At 36.5% G+C, this 15,931-nt stretch overlaps 1 protein-coding gene across 8 annotated transcripts in view; it reads right to left on the bottom strand.

The window, feature by feature from the left end:
• Positions 1 to 1,322: 1,322 nt before the first annotated feature.
• LOC142107202 (alpha-tectorin-like) overlaps positions 1,323 to 15,931 on the bottom strand; it is a 386,573-nt gene continuing 371,964 nt past the window's right edge. For 2 of the 8 annotated variants that reach the window (XR_012679896.1, XR_012679895.1), the window contains 3 exons: positions 5,242 to 5,300; positions 4,554 to 4,607; positions 1,323 to 1,787 (listed from right to left, as the gene is read on the bottom strand). The gene's annotated coding sequence lies outside the window, so the exon portion shown is untranslated. Of the gene's footprint in view, positions 1,788 to 4,553; positions 4,608 to 5,241; positions 5,318 to 6,875; positions 6,927 to 8,341; positions 8,401 to 14,759; positions 15,055 to 15,931 lie in introns of those variants that run through there. The other 6 variants (XR_012679898.1, XR_012679893.1, XR_012679897.1 and 3 more) reach the window with 6 other exon arrangements.

The raw sequence follows: 15,931 nt of genomic DNA, 5'->3' as shown, positions 1-15,931 counted from the left end.
CTATGTCTATAACACAGTGTGTAGCTGAGTGGTAAAGTATGTGGTAGGAAAGGTGCACATCGGGCCAGAATCCGGCTGGCAGATTAGCTGCTGAATCAGCTCCTGAAAAAATTATTTCCCACTGGGAAGCAGAGATGAAGAATGACTTCCATGGATTTGTTTTGTATTTTTTTTTTAAATATGATTTCAAGGATAATTGAAAGCAATGGTGGAGTTCAAGGACAGGTCTCACCTTATGAATGGAATTGCACTCCCACTTAGCAACATACAATTGGTTTTATCATCTACATCTGGACTATATAAAAGCCCTCAGGAGTCTTATGCTGCCAGTTACACCTCTGTATGAGTGATACAACCCAACGCCAGACTTTATATAGGCAAAAGAGAGAAACTACTGTGCTAACAAATGACAAGAAGAAATTAAAATAGTAACAAAATAGTAATAAAAATAGTCACAACGCGGAATATCCCACTAATGTGCCAACACATTGTATCCATTTCTGGCCAATCGTTTGCATTTTGCATGTGATTATGTATCAAGATCAGTTGTGTAAGTTGGGGTGTACAGGGCCGCCAACAGGTACAGCAACTTTCTGCCCCTCCCCAACACACATAGCAGGAGAAGAGATGGGGGCGTCCCACATAGTGAGGAGGCGTGGCCAAAATGGACTATGGCTGTGCCTCTTTACACATGACCTTATAGGGGAAATTCAATTAGCCGCAAAGTGCCTCCAGAAAGCCCACAAGACACTTTGCCGAGGAGATTTTGACAGAAATCTCTGCTCATTTTTTCTTTCACCCCATAGAGGTGCTAGGAAAATTGAGTGGAGATTTTTACTGTAATTGCCGGCATGATGTCCGAGTGCCAAATCGTCGGCAATTGAATTCTCCCACTATGTAATAAAATAGTGTTATTGCATCTTTCATAACGCCACCCACTGGATGGAAAAAAAATTAAAAAATTTGAACTACGTGGCAGCAGGGCCCCCTCAGGCTGGCCCAGGCCCCGGTAATTTGTACCCACGCTCACCCTCTCGGCACACCGGGGGGTGTATACAGTGGTGTGCCATAGCGTCACTTCCTTCATTGTAAGACTACCACAGTCCAGTCACTTCTATTCCCATTACATTTTTCATACCATCACTTTTAAATTTCTACTTCGACCCCTTGTCACAGTAATAGTTATTTGATCTGCACTGTATATTTGCGTGTATGGAAATGTGACATTTAATATTTTGTCTTATACTATGTCTGACAAAAAGACTTCAGACATATTTAATGATCCATTTAGATAATAAAGAGCAGCACTTTCATAGACAAAAAAAGGTATCACTAATTTTTATTGGCTTACATGGTACAACACTTTACTGTGGCATCATTCATGATTTAATTGTCTTATCTAGTTTTTTAATTTGTTAGAGTTGGGCAGTCGCTCAGCTTTATACATTGGGGTTCGGACATTTTCCAAATTACGACATAACCGTCATTGCACACACATCGCGGCTTGCATTCGGCAGACTCTTTCGTCGTCACTCCACTTTTACAGGTCTGTTGAGGCTTTCTGAGACACGGCTCGAAGTGCATGTTTTTAGGACAGGAGACTTTGCAGGCAGAGGGCAGGACACAGATGTTTGAGTTCTTAGAAGCAAGAACATAACTGCTATTTTTGCAATCACAGCCAAGCCTGCATTCCTCAGTGCACTTTTCCCTGGTGCTATTTAAACTATCGCAATGACCAAAGCATGTACGTACACAGGTGTAATGCAGGCCACGTGGACAGAGGATTCCTGTGAGTGATACATAAAAATAAGTTTATTTTTTACATTCATTCAAAAGTAAGTTAAACAATATTATAACTTGTTATCGTGTTAGATCATGACTTCCTAGTTAGGTGGCAATAATTAACACAGAGGATAGGGTAGCTTTGTTTGCTCAGAATCCACATTAAATATTGACCAATCACATTCTATACATACAGTGCAAAATCATTTCATACCAATATGAAGCACTCAACATGTAAAGTAAAGGCAAATTTCAATTATTATTATTAGTTTGTATACCACAAACATATAACTTTCCAGATAATATTGGATCATTCACATCAAACCCTGCCCCATTGGAGCTTAAAGTCTAAATTTCCCAGTAGAATCACACATACACAAACACAAGTTCATTTTTTATCAGAAGTCAATTAAACTACCAATGCTGTGGGAAGAAATCTAAGGACCCGGAGGAAACTGTAACAAAACATGCCGACTCCATACAGATATTGACCATATTGCAATCAAACCAATGGCCCCAGATCAAGAATTAAATAATTATATAGATATGGTTGCAAGCATAGTGTCTTAATGTGTGATGGTACACCAAAAACCCTCCAAAAACAATTTTGACAGTTAAAGCTTCTTATCAGGAACATAGGAAAATGTTACAAAGATGTAACCCCAATCTTTCAACAGAACTTTAAAAACCCTCAAGTATTATACAAATTCTGGTAGTATCAGTAATACATTTTAAAAAAAAATTAATAATTATGGCCCATAATTAGCACAGCTTTAGGTAAAAAAATAAATATTAAGAATAATTAGCCCTTTAGCGACAAGGGAGTAAGGGAAGAGAGGACCACTGTTGGCTGGACAAGACTTGGGAAGCTGACTTCTTCAGCAAAGTAAGGGTAAATCTATCCAACCACTGCTACCTAACCAACTCCTTCCTCCTTGATAACGATTTGAGTATGCACAGAAATGTAGTAGTTATTCAAAAGAAAAGTTTCTGCAATTGTACTGAAAGAAGACTTTCATATTGTCTTTTCATGAACCTCTTATCTGAGTTACTATTCAATCAATAGTGTTAATGGAGGAATACCGGTGATGAAGCCCAACACATGTTTCACCGGTTTCTTGTTGGTGTCTTTCCTGAAGGAAACAATTATATTTAATGGAGATTTAAAACTGATATGGAAGAATCCTCCAACATCTGCAGCTACATGGGTCCTTTATAATAAAGGATGGCATGCTTAGCACATGTTTCTGGGCAACTCGGACCCTATTCTTGGTTTTGCCTGAGCAATTTTGTTTATTTGTTTGAATATGTAGGGTGAATGCCTGCAAGCTGAAGTATTAGTGGAACAATTTCCAATTGCTTCAGAATGGATGGCCCATTTTGCCTGTTACATGTGACCTCTTCTTAGTACCTTAGGAATTTCTTTATTATTGTATAGGATGGACCTTTTGTTATCCCTTCAAGCTATTCCCCATTCTTGTTCTTTGCATTACACCCATTTCTAATATTTACAAGCTTGGTTTGCACCTAGATACAAACTATATAATAATAATAATAATAATAATAATAATAATAATAATAATAATAATAAACTATGACAGTATTAGATATACCATCAATCCACAGAAATCATCCACAAAACAAACTTAATATTTTATATTTGTATTATAATGTAATTTTATCTTCTCTTTGATACACAACACAACATCAAACCTTCTAACATTCCTAATTGTAAAACCGGGACAAATTAAACAACACCCCACATTCGCCCAAACTAGATCTATTCCATCAATGCCACATCCATTTCTGTTGCCCTTTTTACAGGTATTTCTTTAAACAATCTGAGATTGCTATGGTTCAAAACATTTTTTGGGCAGATATGCAGTGTGCTGCACATCAGATTTTAAAGATATGAAAAGCTTATGCAGATGTGCTGTTCTCACTATTTAATTATCTGAAGCAATTCCAAGAGTGGCTCCAAACATCAAATATTCTGTGGAATTTTAATAAAATAAAACTGACAACCATAGGTGTTCAATGTGAATGGTTTTCATGGACATATTCAAGATGAATTGGGCAGCACGGTGGCCTAGTGGTTAGCACTTCTGCCTCACAGCACTGGGGTCATGAGTTCGATTCCCGACCATGGCGTTATCTGTGTGGAGTTTGTATGTTCTCCCTGTGTTTGCGTGGGTTTCCTCCGGGTGCTCCGGTTTCCTCCCACACTCCAAAAACATACTGGTAGGTTATTTGGCTGCAATCGAAAATTGACCCTAGTCTATCTGTCTGTGTGTGTGTGTGAGTCTATAGTAGGGAATTTAGACTGTAAGCTCCAATGGGGCAGGGACTGATGTGAGTGAGTTCTCTGTACAGCGCTGCGGAATTAGTGGCGCTATATAAATAAATGATGATGATGATTTCTGATCATATGCTGTATGTATGAAACATGTCAAAGTGCTATTTCTATTACTAATTATGCTGAATCTAATTCTCAGTACCTGCTCTATTTATTATTTGACTTGGTTTTCATATTGTTTGTAGCTTAAGTTAAGGTGTAGTGCAGATGAGTGTTTAACAAACTGAAAATGAAATTGGAATATGGCAATTTTCCCGATACAATTAACTAACAGTTTTCTCTACAGGGAGACTAAAACATTTAATAGATGATCTCCAATGGCTGACATTAACTAGCATGTGTTCACACCAGTTCTTGTTTTCAGCCATTGAAGTCACATTTATATTGAAGAATTAAATAAAACTATATCACTTACTTGTGTTATCAGGATCAGCATTAACAGTATGCATCATATAGATTAGGGAAGTAGCTGGAAAATGAAACAGAAATAAATCCAGATGAAAAGTTTGGTATATAAGTTGGAAATATTAACCTTCTTCCTTCATCTTCCATTATCGTTAGGTCACATTGTCTACAGAACGGATTAATATACTGTATAAAATATTGCAGGCATTACATTTCTTTCTATGTTTGTTATGCCAGAGGCATGGTGAAATAATAAATTGGCACATCATACACTAAATGGAAATGGATCAGAAAGTGTAGAAGTCTAGAAATATATGTCAGCCTAATTAGTTTGACTAAGGGCAAATTATGTGGGAGCCATACCCTGGCTGGTACAGTGTCCTTCATAGTGGCCAAAGTCTCCTCTTACATTGTATGACAAAGATGTTCTACCATTCCAATGCTACAGGGCACACATTGTCATAGAGCACACAGACCCAGATATATTTTATCCCATTTATAGAACTGATTGCTTTAGTTCCAGGTATTTGATGTATTCTGAATAGTGGATCAGAGCCAGTTTGTAGAGGAAAGCATCTTGAGGGATCATATTCTACTCCAGCAAAGCAGCTGAACCTCAATATGAGGAAGCTCAATTTGACCCATCTGTACTGTCTCTTGAAACAACACCACAAAAATAACACAACTGAGATACTCACCCAGCAGTAATAGCTGCATTACTGAACCATTTCTCAAGGAAGCCATTTCTGTGTGCTATCTGCAATAAAGAAATGACTTAGGAAGAGTAAAACAAGAATTTATGTACCGAATGGAAGACGGGTATCAGTGGCAGGTATTAGAGTCATTCAATGCATATGACTTTTTAGCATTTAACACATGCCTTTATACAACACTCCGCTGAGATGATGAGATAGGAAAGCAGTTGACAATGAAGCAGATATTAGTTTTCATTGCATCCTTAGATCAACAATTCTGACCAATAGTCAAAAGTGAGGCCGGCAACATATCAGTGGGTGCCAAATAGATCTATGAAGCCTTCAAGTGTAGCTAAGAATTGCTTTGTCCTCTAGTTATGATATAGCAACAGCAAGCAAAAGAAAATGTACATAAATGCCCTGATTCATGTTTGGACATACATCCGTTAACAGAGCGTACCTTGCGCGATTCTACACTTGACATGCCCAGAAACTGACAATACGCCAATGGAAGCAATTCAAATCTGACACAACTGCCTATGACGTGAGAGGCGGAAAGAGGGAATGAAGAGGCGGACTAACGTAGGCCGCGAACTGAAAGGGTGTGTTCACGCAGATGCGGCAGATATCATGTCCATCGGTTTGTCATCAGCACGCTTGATTTTAGCAGTATCTTTTGTACCCACTAGCTGCAAATGCCGGATGATAGCGATGACTGACACGGTCCAGTCTTTAAATTAAAAATTACACATAGATAACACAAAACAACTGTTTGCAACTAAGATATACAGTATAAATGCATTGTATGTACTGTACACATTGAAGTCATCTTTATATAAATAATTTTTTTAAATGAAACAAAAAAAATTATTTGCATGCAATATTTTTTTGGGATTATTATACAGTCAACAGTTGTTATTCTGATTTATGATAAAATACAAGTTGAATGCATTTTGAATTGAACCTTTTTTTCTACATGCACATGCGCGTATACTGCATTCTGCTATGTGTGTCTACATTAGGCAAGTACCGTTTAGACTGAGCGTTTTTCCACCCAGATTCAAATTGTAAGGTACCGTGAGATGCATTTGGAATTGAATGCAGGTGGATGTACTTTTTAAACAAAAAACTTACACCCAAGTTGCATTCTAACATGAATCATGCCCACAATGTATATATAAGGAAATTAAAAATGAACACAAATAACAAACAATAGCAAATCATATAAGAACAAATTACAAGTATCCATCATAAATACAATTATAAGCAAATGTAAATGTACAAATTCCATAAGTACAAGTACATTTCGAGATAGACAAAGAAGGTGCGGACATGAGACATGGAACTAATCCTTATGGTAAAGATACTCATTGCAAGACATAAGAAAATACATAAATCAACAATCCTGACATTTTCCAAAGTATTACATATGTAACATACCCAAGAAAGACATTTTTTTTATAATGAAATTATTATTTAAAAACAGAAACAAATACATTTGTTATTTCAAGTTGTATGGTAAGTAAATATTTGCCATAGATATCCAAAAATATCTGTCTATGCCTTTTCAGATTACTTTTAATGTAGCTCTGAATATTCTAAAAAAAAAGACAACTATGGAAGATTATTAAATGTACCTGGAAGTTATGTCTCTTCTCTCTTGAGTTGAAGTCTGCTGTGATTGTCCACTGTAACATAGAGAGTTTTATATAGCAAGGTGTTATAATTTTTTTCTTACTATGCAATTTCTATTGTCAAGCAATACACAATTGCATAGCCTCAAATTATAGTCACTCAAGATACAGAACAAGAATCACAGCTTGTTAACTATATCTATGCCAAAATGACACGTTGAGTATATGCTGAGATGCTGAGATAAGAAAGCAGATGACAATGAAACAGGTATTGGAAGTTCCTTTTGATTATTACATCCTCAGAGACCAGCTGCTTATCAAAGCGGGTGCCATATATAGCTATTCTTTTAGTGTTATCTTATGTATGATGCTTTTAAATAAAGCTGAGAATGGCTTTGTTCCCTATATATGGAATGGCAAGAGTAAGAAAGGGCTTTGCTATTTAATTTGATGATCTGATGACTGAGCTCACTGCACCATATGAGTGTATAGTAGCTATTTCATTTTACCTAAAAAAATTACATAAAATGTAGATATAAGGTAGGTTTTGCGTGTGTATATTTATCTAATATATAAACGCTTAGTGGTGTCTGTGTGTGGAAAAAAAAACCAAGTTGCAGCGCCACCTGCTGGGCAGAGTTATACACTGACCTACTAAATTCTTAGTGTGTGTGGGGAAAAAAATTCAAAAAGGGCTGAAATTTGGTAGGGCTCAAACTCATTTTCGTGAGGTAATTTTACCTCATGAACACACATGTGTAGAGGCGTGCGTTAGTGTGTGAGTGTGTGTGTGTGTGTGTGTGTGTGTGTGTGTAAAAAACTATTTTCTCAGAAAGGGCTCATCCAATTGACCTGAAATTTGGTATACTGACATTATTTGACAAAAAAATTAGAATAGTCAAGTCAGTTAACTTCCATCATCCCCACTTCCCCCCGTGGGAGGGGTAGTAAAGGCTAAATTTACGAGTTGAGGGGTCAAACTCACTTTCGTGAGGTAATTTTACCTCATGAACACACATTAAAAAGGGCGCTTGCGTCGGGAAGTAACGATCTTCCCCTGAGGAGGCCTGAGCTAGGCCCAAATGCATGACAAGAACCTTTTTAAGACCTTAAGTATCTTGATTTGACTAGAATGCATGAGTATCATGCACGGGTTAACTTGTATGTATGTATATATATATAGATGAAACATAGTAACAAAGTACAAGTACAAACTAGAAAGTAGCAAATATACAAGTACAACATAAAAACATAACAAGTACATTCGAAATGCATGCCTGAAAAATAAAATATTTTATTTAATGAAATTATTATTTTAAAGACAGATATACTGAGTTGTTTTTTAAGGTTTGTGGTAATTAAATATGTACCATAGATATCTAAAATATATGTAAATGTTGCAATATGCCTTTTCAGATAAAGTAGCTCTAATTCCTATAAAGTAAAATACGGAATGTTATTAAATATACCTGAAGTTGTCTCTTCTTTCTCAGTTGAAATCTGCTGTGATTGCCCAGTGTAACATTGAGGTTTTATATAGCAAGGTGTTATAACTATTTCTTCATTATGGAATATTGTTAAGTAATACTAAATTTTATAACCACTAATTATAGTCACTTAAAATAAGGAAGTCTTGTCTAAGTCATAGATCGTTAACTATATTTATGTCAAAATTTCTCGTATACCTGTCATTTGCATACAAAATAAGTTATTATGCATTGCATATAATGGAAGTCTGTCTGTGTTTTATTGTTTCAATCTGTACCAGTGATGTAACAAATAATTTTGCACCCAAAGTAGAGACTACAAACTGCATCATTGTTCTGTTTTGATATCATTAGAGATAAATGTAAATTGCAACATTAAGGAAACAGGAGAAATTGGAGATAAAACTACATTAAAAGCCAGTGCATTCATACTTCCTGACTTAATTAAAATGTTTTCATACATGCTTACACATGGGGTATACACCTTCAAATTATTTAACTACCCAGTAAATATTGTATGTATGTTGAAACGATCCTAATAATATTGATATTTAGTAAATGTTAGACTAGGTTTTACATGTAATTGAAATGCTTGTAAACATTGGTGCCCAGTATGTGCCCCATTACTGTTAAAGAAGGATAATCGGGCACTGGAGAGCATCCACTAGGAGGAGGCACGAGCAACTGCTAGGGGACATGTTTAATATGCAGACATGGCTCCCACATGTCTACCACTGCTCCTACCTACCTACCTACCTGGCCAATCAGGAAATGCCTGAAGACAATGTTAGCTTGCGCCTCTGCAAACTGGACTTTGTGACCAGTTGCAGCTCACAGATGGAGATGACTTTGACAGTGAGTACACCTGTCAGATGGCGATTGCCCTATTAAATTGCAGAGAAAAGAAAACAAGAGGAAACAAAGTAAGAGAAAAGTGAAATAGTGTCAGATGAGAGAGAATGGAATGGAAAGTGACTAATGAGAGGGGATTAAGCAAACCTGAAAGGGAGAAACAGGAGAAAAGAGGGGGCTATACACGCCGTGAGAGGGTTAAAAAGCGACAAAAGTGTCATGGTGCTGGCTACTCCCAAGAGAGAACAACTTGACTGGGTTGTTATCAGAGACACACCACAACTGGTAATGCTGCTTAGTTCTTAGAAGCTGGGTCGTGATGTACAAAGATAAAATTGATAGGTTGGAGAATGTAGAATTGTGTGGGGCAAATACAAGATCAATAGATAGGAGAATTTAGTATGAAGCTGAAGTTGATAAACAGGCAAAAATATCCCTTGACGCAACAGCTAGGCCAAATATCGGTAGGTGTGAGGGCCATATAAAGGCTACATACAGGTGTCGGCTCTTAATCTTAATTGACTTGACCTTTAGCAAAATCCTGATTGATGGTGTACTGCCACCTGTTGTCTGTAGCTGGTATTGCGACTGATCCTCACACCATCTTTGCAGTCCTATCCACGGAAACAAAGCTTTATGCAGCCTTCTGCTGTGCTGTTCATATTATCACAGCTACTATAGCAGCTATGTTTGTACTTAATGTATAAAGCAAATATAATTTACTGCCATAGAGGAAAGACCATACAAATATACTTTTTGTATACATCAATATGAAGAAAATACAATATTAAATTGTTTGAGTTGTTCCACAACAGATTTAAGAATGAGACTTCAGTACAAAACACCAATAACTGCATACTTTAGTAAGGTGGAAGAGCTAGGGAAGAGAAATGGGAAGAGAGCTAGAGGGACTTCAGTTGACTGCAGCCTGGACAGACAATATTAATATGAACATATGATACCGTCTCATGCCCCATATTATTATGTTCTCTATAGTCTGTAACTGGTTTAATATTGTATGGTATAACTTACCCTATTTAGAACACACACAATATGAAGTGGTTTTTATGAATAAAACAAGAGCACAAACACCATAAGAATTCTGCTGAAATTTACAGCACATTCACCATTGCTAACAAAAAAGAATAATCACTTATTTAGAATTCCTAACAAAACACATTTTCTTCACTCCATCTTTTATTTATAGCTGAAATAAAAGCTGGTGAAAAGTCAAATTAATTGCTAAGTCATGAAATGTAACACTTATGGTGTTATCTATTTGCACGTATTAAAGGAATTTGCTAATTTCAACAAACATTGAACAAAACATAAATTTTACTGAAAAAATTGAGAATACAAAATATGACGCAGAGTTGTTCGCAAAATAGTCATAAATTACGTCTGAGCGCCAACAGTATGGGCAATAGGGATGTCAGAAACCAAAGTTCCTGTAATTTATTTGAAAGCAATATAGCAGAAACCCAACTGTACAATTTGGGACCACAAAATTCAACAAATTTGATAGTGTTTACCATTCTCTTAATAGATGTGTTTGATTAAGATAATTCTCACCTATAGTGAATGATGTATAATCATCAAGGACACTCAATTCAACTTGAGCTCCCAGTGAAAAGTATCATATGAAAGGAAAAATATATACATTCATGGTGTAATAGGTATATAACAAATATTTTACATTTTATGGTGAAATGTGCTCACATTAGCTGTAAAAGCTTTGGCTTTGAAAAAATATGTGAGTTATGAAGTGCATGAGAGACATTCCCCAATATTGGACTTTATATAAGAGAAATAGGACAACCGTTGTTGTAAAACACAAATTTACTGTCTGTTATGGCTACCAGTGTGGCATAAACTCATAGAACAGGTCAAAGAGGTCTTCACCTTTAGCAGCTGCCTTTCCCGTAGAGACTGATTATGCTCACATGTACTCGGATGCCCCCAGGTCTTATGCTCAGAGTAGTATGAGTTTATGCTAACACGGCAGCGCACAGGTACAGGAGGTAGCACACGGAGTAGCAGCAGGCCAGAGATCAGCGGACTGGACAGAGCACCAGAGAGGATGTCAGGTGCAGGCAAAAGGTCAAGGTCAGAGGCAGTGGTTCAGAATCCAGGTACAGGTGATAGATCAGGGTCACTAGCAGAGGTTCAAAATCCAGGGACAGGCAAAGGTCATACACGGGTAATCAATCTCAGGTTCAACACCAGACAATAGTACAGGAGCAGGCAGCAATACTGGAGACAGGACGCTATAACCGGCAGTGAGGCTCAGACCTCACTGCCTTAAATAGTACTAGGAACAAATCAGGACTAGGTCTTATAGTAGTCACAGGTTTTGCCTAATGGCAGTAGTGCAAATGGCCAATAGGAATGCAGTGCTCAACTGCATAATACCTACTAATATGCCCTAAACAGCCATAGGTAGCTGCTGGTAACTAAATAGCCATGATTGGTTAAACTTAATGTAACCTGCGTGCGCACCCGGCTGTTACCAGCTGGCCAGGTGCGGCGGCAGAGGATCCCGAGCATCCCAGCTGTTGCCCAGACAACCGGGACGCCGAAACTGGTAGTGACATTCCAGTCGCCATAGCGATGGCCGGGACACCAGCAGGAAGGTAAGGAGAGTCGCGGCGGTGCCCGCGGCCGCCGTGACTACTAACACTGTCTATTAACACAAGAATCACAAAACAGCAACAACAGTAAATAACTGGACCCCACAGCAGCACATTTCTACACCAGGGTTACAGATACAGGGGCCACAGCATAAATTACCATGTGTATGTAAATTGTGGAAACAGCTACAAAAGTACAATGAATTTCTGGGGGTCCAGTTGAGAAAACTATTGCACTGGTTTGGAGATTGAGCTTTCTCTTGAATTTTCTATCAAAGTTTATTAATTAGGTAGAATTATGACATCATCGCCTAGTGCTCTACTCAGAATGAGGAAGTTGGGAATCCATATATGGTTTATTAGATGTGGGAGCCTTTCAAGCCTTTTATATTTATTGATTGGCATATACAGTGTTATATATCTGCATTTATTTGTTTACATTTATAACATAATGATCTTCTGATCTTCCAATAATTTGATTAATTTTCAGGGTTAAATATATTCTATGCTAGATCTTATAATTCATTTCTCTATATAAAATGTTTACCAAGAGCTTATTCATGTTCACATGTGCTTTCAACATTTTATTTATAGCCATATGTGGAAATTCTTGCATCCACTTTGTCATATAACCTCTTATATTTGTGTTATCAATACAATTTCTCACTTGTGAGTATATATATGAAGTGTTAAAGATTTTTGGAATTTGGTTCCATAACATTTCACCCAACACAAATTGTCTATCTGCAATTTTAATCTCTCATATTATCTTATCCACATAACTTTTTACTTGTAATTTACAAGTTGTAAGTATGTACACATTGATATTCTAATATTTTAAATCTATTATTTAGTTGTTCAAAATCATATACTTTAAATCCTTTGAAATTCATCAATTGGTGAATTGACCTTAACCCTTTATTTTCCCAGTTTTTAATTTCTTTAAAAGCCTGACCATCCTGGAAGTTTGGATTATGGCTTAATGGAAGAAACAAACAATAGCATGGTAATATTTTTAAATTTTTCCATAAAAGTCTACAGGCCTTACACACTGTATATAGAAAATGATTTTCTTTAATATTTACCTAAAAACATGGATTTATATGCAACAAAGCTAACAAATTTATGTATGGACTTTACGCCTGTTCCACTTCGCAGTTTGTATATATATTTGTCCCTCTTATCTAGTCAATCGCATATCTATAAGTTTTCTTACCTAAGTTTTCTGGACAAAACCATGTTACAATGCAAGGGGTGTAAATTAGTTTTCTATTTTGCACAGAAGTTAAATAGTGGCTGTTTTTTCATATAGCACACAAATATCAGCTTTGAATTTCAGTGTACAAATAAGCTATCAAGTATTTGTGTGCTACGTGAAACAACAGTCACTATTTAACTTATGTGCAAAATAATAAACTAACTGGCACCCCTTGCATCATGGTTTTGTCCAGTGAACGTAAGTAAGAAAACTTTCTAAATTTCTTAATGATTCTCAAATTATTTCATCTGCTTCTATTTTCTAAGTCCTCCATTTTATCTTGAAGGGTATTAATTATGGATTCATGTGAATTCAGTATGTTTTTGCCTCTACTAAATCATCCTCTAATGTTGATATTCTTAGTTCTGCTTCTGCTGTTTTGTGTTTATTATTGGAAATCTGTTTTATTACTGAATCAATAGATTATTTAAGACTTGCTAATTTTTGATCCAACAATGGTGAAATTTTAATGAGATATTTCTTGAGCTCTCTTTGCTGATTGTAAGCTGTATTTTGCTGAATCTAATTCTATATCTATGGAATCTTCTATCAGTGAAACTGAAAGAGAGCTTGATTGTTCTTGAAACAATAGTGATTTATCTTCTGATTTTGTATTGTGGCCACTTCTGGCCGCTTTTGATGGATTTGCAGCAAATTTCTCCATTTTCACCTTTTCATTGGTGTTTCTAGTCACTTCTTCCCATGCAATCTTTATTACATTTAAGTACCAGTCTCTGTTAATATTTCCAACGATGTCATAGACCATCATTCCTTATCTTTTAGCATTTACACCACAAATGATTTCTGATATAAAAAATTGTCTATGTCCTTTTCTTTTCAATAAAGTTCTTCACATGTCGCTATACCTGAGCTTTCTCCCTTTGTTCCAATATTTGCAGCATTAGCAACTTTTAGCACATCCAAATCAATTAACTTTTTACAGGTGTATTAAGAATTCACATTATCAAGGAGGGAATCAGTCTTAGTAAATAATAAAAAGGAGGAGACATCCACATAACATCACAGTCTATCCTTTTTAGCCTCTTATGTTCACTTCACATAATTTCTTATATTAGGTAAAGTCTACGTTTTCTTCAATCTGCTGTTTCTTTTCCGTTAGCTGCAAGTTATCTAACACACATTAGATAGCACGGTGGCGTAGTGGTTAGCACTTCTGCCTTACAACACTGGGGTCATGAGTTCAATTCCCAACCATGGCCTTATCTGTGAGGAGTTTTTATGTTCTCCCTGTATTTGCGTGGGTTTCCTCTGGGTGCTCCGGTTTCTTCCCACACTCCAAAAACATACTGGTAGGTTAATTGGCTGCTAACAAATTGACCCTAGTCTGTGTGATAAGGCGGATGCAACAACGCCACGCCACCGGAAGTCTCTCTCCCCCTCGGGACATCTTGACCTCAATAATCTTTAATTCTTTACCTATCCATTTAGGCAATAACGAACATCATAGACAAGAAAGGTAACACTTTAATTACATTTTTCACTACTTTTAACATTCACTAACACAGTACAACAGTCTACTGTTACCATCACATATAGCATTTTAAAGGTAAGTTGCTCTTATATTTTTTATTTTGTTAAAATTGGGCAATCTCTCGGTTTAATACATTCCCGATTAACCATCGAATATCTAACATAACCTTTATTGCACATACAGCGCGGTCTGCATGGGAATACTTCTTTCGTTGTGTCTCCGCTACAGGTCGGCTCTGGCCTTGTGAGGCAGGGGTTAAAGTGCATGTTTTTAGGACAAGAAACTATGCAGGTAGAGGGCGAGACACAGACGTTTGAGGTCTTAGAAGCACGAACTAGGTCACTTTTGCAGTCACATCCAAGTCTGCACAGAAGGCTGCACATCTCAGTGATGCTGTTTAAATTATCACAGTTGCTAAAGCATTGGCGTACACAGCCGTATTCCATGTCAGGTGGACAGATTTCTGTACATGATACATAAAGAAAGAATAGTAAATTAAAGTATTTTATAAGTTATATTATTATATCACCACTTCCTGGTTAGATGGCAAGAATTAATATAGATAATGGTGAAATTTAATTTGCATAGATCACATGCTGATAAATCAATCACAAAACTGACATAATATTTTGTAATTTTATTATAATGTCATTGTATCTGCTCTTTAATACACAACATGTACCTCCCAACATTTAAGTAGGTGGTCCTGGGACAAATCAATATGGGGGGGGTGTCCAAACTAGAGTGTGTATCTTGTGCTTTTGAAATGCTTGGCTGCCAAACAAAAAATGTAATTGAAAAGTGTGTAGCACATTGGTAGATATGCAAAATGCTGCACAGCACTCTACAAGGGTATGAAATGTCTATGTAGATGCCCTGTTCTCACTATTTAATTATCTAAAACAATTCCCAGATTGTCTCCAATCATCAATAATCCCCATTATATCTAATTAAAATAAAACAGAGAATCATAGGTGTTACATTAGAATTGCTTTCAGAGACATTTCCAACTTATATTTCTCAGGATTAGAGTCTGTATGTATGAAACATAACAAAGTGCTAATTCTATTTCTAATTATGTTGAATGTAATTCCCGGTACCTGCTCTATTCTGGTCACATGCACAGTACCAGTTCTCCTTTTTCTGTAACAATTCTTTGTATTGCTTCTTACATCGTTTGAAGTAGAAGTTAAGGTGTATTGCAGATGAGTGTTTAATATACCTATAAGAAAATTGCAATATGGCAATTTCCTATATAAGTAACTAACAAAACCAATTAAGTGATGTTGGCGCTATAACCCAACTTTTTAAGTTGCTCCTAAACACAAACATATAAAACA

The sequence above is a fragment of the Mixophyes fleayi genome, chromosome 11 (genome assembly GCF_038048845.1).
Source record: "Mixophyes fleayi isolate aMixFle1 chromosome 11, aMixFle1.hap1, whole genome shotgun sequence".
In the NCBI taxonomy this organism is placed as follows: Eukaryota; Metazoa; Chordata; class Amphibia; order Anura; family Limnodynastidae; genus Mixophyes; species Mixophyes fleayi.
The sequence above is the reverse complement of the archived record's forward strand: the minus strand, read 5'-3'. Positions and strand labels throughout refer to the sequence as shown.